This window comes from Suncus etruscus, chromosome 12 (assembly GCF_024139225.1).
Source record: "Suncus etruscus isolate mSunEtr1 chromosome 12, mSunEtr1.pri.cur, whole genome shotgun sequence".
Lineage (NCBI taxonomy): Eukaryota > Metazoa > Chordata > Mammalia > Eulipotyphla > Soricidae > Suncus > Suncus etruscus.
In genome coordinates this window covers 16,558,938-16,562,387 of record NC_064859.1, presented here as the reverse complement: position 1 = coordinate 16,562,387, position 3,450 = coordinate 16,558,938, and the positions used below count along the sequence as shown (strand labels likewise).

The 3,450-nt window shown below is 33.1% G+C and overlaps 1 non-coding gene across 1 annotated transcript; it reads right to left on the bottom strand.

The window, feature by feature from the left end:
- Positions 1–428: 428 nt before the first annotated feature.
- On the bottom strand, positions 429–561 carry LOC126024820 (small nucleolar RNA SNORA51). Its single transcript, XR_007500920.1, has one exon. It is a non-coding gene; the product is annotated as a small nucleolar RNA SNORA51 (small nucleolar RNA).
- Positions 562–3,450: the final 2,889 nt, after the last annotated feature.

Here is a 3,450-nt window from a genome sequence, read left to right as displayed (position 1 = left end):
GAGCACCGCTGGGTGTGACCCAAAAACAAAACAAAAAAAAAATTAAATATGCAAAGATTATTAAACTTCCTGGTTTGTGTTAGTCTAAATAAATAGCTTGTCTTTTGAAAGAGTTAATGGACAGTGGTCACTTGTTGGGAGATAACTTAAGATATTCTTTACAATTTAGGTTTCATTATATTTTTTATTAAACATGGTTCCAGACATATGTTTGAAGTCTCCATTTCTGAGAGGGGATTTTTCTCAACCAAGAAAGAGAAAGCTGTGAGTGCAGTGTCTAGATTTCCACTTAGTTTTGTTTTATTATTGCCCCATTAATGATATAGTGGAAAAACCAAATAGATGCACATCAATAATCTTAAAAATGACTGCATATTCCTTACTATTATTATAATGTATTTTATAATGGCGATCTTTTCTTTATTTTTTTTTGTCCCCCAATTCACAATACATACCCGGCAAGGGGCCTGTGTTGAGGTGTATATGGGGTGCCTTTACTGTACCTCCTCTTTCTATACAGCCAGTGTAAAGAACACAGCCTGTGGTAAGATTTGGGAGGCCTTATCTTATCTTTTATTTATTTATTTTTTTTTCTTCAGAGCAAACTAAAGTTGTTTTTTTTTTTGTTTTGTTTTTAAAGTAAGAATTCATTTAAAGGACAAAATTGATTAACATAATGAGGTAAACTAATATAACATAATATAGTGACATAACATAACATATAATATAATTGATATAATAATAATACATGTAAGTCAAAGAAAATTTCTGATTAAAAACACAATTTTTTTTTCATAATGGCTTACATATCTTTCACTGTAGTATTTTGGGTACATATTCACATTGAATCAGGGGAATACCCATCACCTAATATGTCCTCTTCTCAATCAAAAATCAAATATGCTGAAAATAGGCAGAGTCCTGTCTAGAGGCTTCCAACCTCAGTTTGAGAGAGGATGTGAAAAAAGTAATTAAAATACCACAACAATACACACACACACAAAAAAAAATATCGAATTAAATAACCGATAAGCACCACAGCAATAAGCACCACATAATAATATCGAATTAAATAACCTATAAGCACCACAGCTTTATTTTCTAATATAACAATTCTCAACCTCCATTTACTTTCAGTTTTCAGTCAACTTTTATTTAATTTATTGGTTTCAGCCTAGACTCCTTTGTTACCCATATTCTTAGGGGTCTTCTTACTCATTTTCTATCACTTTAATAGAAACTATGAAAAGAAGAAATGTAAATGTATATGATTAACTTCATGCTTTTTCTCTTTTTTATAGTTTAGCTAACAGTAATTATTATTGAAGTTTTTATATTTTTGTTAATAATAATTTCCTTATTTAAGCACCATGGTTACAAATATGTTTGTGGTTTAGTTTAAGTCATAAAAAGTATATCTCCAGTCACCAGTGCAACATTCCCACCACCAATAACCCCATATCTTTCCTCTTTCACCCCTTGCCTGTCTTCAAGACATTTTATTTCTATCACCCACTAGCATTCTCATGATAGTTGTTATAGTTATTTCTCTAACTGCACTCACCAATCTTAAGCTTCATATCATAGGCTAGTACTTTTAAAACTCTATTGTCTCTGGGTATTATTACCTAACTATCCTTTATTTTACTTAAATCCCAGAGATGAGTGAGACTATTTTATGTCTATTTCTTTCTCTCTGACTCTTTTGACTCAGCATAATAATTTTCTTGTCCATTCATGTATAGGAAAATTTCATGACTCCATTTTTCCTGACAGCTGCATAGTATTTCATTGTGTACATATACCACAGTTTCTATAGCCACTCATCTGTTGTTGGGTATCTGGTTTGTTTCCAGATTCTGGCTATTATAAATAGACCTGCAATGAACATAGCTGTGCACAGGGTATTTTTGCTTTGTGTTTTTGTTTGCCTAGGGTATATCCCTAGGTGTGATAGAGCTGGATCATATGGAAGCTCAATGTCCATTTTTTTTTTTAGGAATCTCCATATTGTTTCCTAGAAAGGCTGGACTAGAGAGCATTCCCACCAGCAGTGAATGAGAGTTCCTTTCTCTCCACATCCCTGCCAGCACTGATCTTGTTCTTCATGATGTGTGCCAGTCTCTGTACTCACACACTTTCAAAATAGGTTATATCCCATATTTTTCATACATAAGACACCTTTTACCCCAAAAAGATAAGGGAAAATGTTTGTGCATCTTATGGAGCAAATGTCTCCTGGAGCTGAAGCCTGAGTGCAGGGACTATTTTTTTTATATTAACGAAAATGTATTTAATTTTTTTCTATTTCTGATATAAAAAAAGTTAGGTAAAAGTATTTAACCAGCTGTGGATTGGTGTATTGTAAATATACTTCAGCCTCACATTTTGTTGTACCCATCCACCATTTCTTAATGTCTCTTGTTTTCCTTGTCTAAAAACTTTGTGTGTCTGATGGTCAGGTGCATCTTATAGAGTGAAAAGTATAATAACTTGGATACTCATTAATCTTTGCTTGAAAAATCTCAATTTAGTATTTTAAAATAGATAGTATAACATATAACCTACCTCATAATATACCTCAAAAGACTTTGTATAATTTTGATAATTATCTAAACACACTCATGGTATAGATGACACCGTGGACTAAGGTCACTTACTTTATGCATAACCAACATGGCTTTGATTCCCAACATTTCAGAAAGTCCCCTAAACACTGTCAGAAATGATGCCTGAGTACAGAGACTTAAGTAATTAATGTGTGTCTCCAAAGATAGCTAAAGAGGGCCCAGAAAGATAGCACAACAGTAGGGCATTTGCCTTGCAATCTGCCGACCCAGGACCAATGGTGTTTCGAATCCCGGCAACCCTTATGATCCCCGTGCCTGCCAGGAACGATTTTTGAGCACAGAGCCAGGAGTAACCCCTGAGCACTGCCTGCTGTAGCCCAAAAACCAAAAAAAAAAAAAATCCTAGAGATATTGTAGATAAATAGGTTAAAATCTGTGTTCTATGCATTGAACGTGTTTTTATGATATTATAAAGAACCTTGTTCTATTTTTATATCAGATCATGTGTTAGAAATGAAAGGCAAGTAGTGAACATACAAATGCACTATGTTTTTCTCCTTTGCTATAGCAAATTCTCTGCATTCTCAAAATTTTTCTGTCTTTTATTAGTTATGATACTATAACTCCCTGGAAAATGATTCTATGAGTAGTATGTGAGCTGTGCAACCTGTATGAAAAATCCATTTAAATTAAAAATGTAAAACTCAAACTGATGTAATGTATGTCTCTGTTTTAACTTTATAAGTTGAGAACACAGTTAAGTCACATCTTTTGTAAATACTCTGTCTTAGTTTTATGATAATAATTAGAATTTCAGTGCCTCTACAATGGGACTTAACAGATATTTCACTATGAAAAGCACAGTGACTTGGGAGTAAAG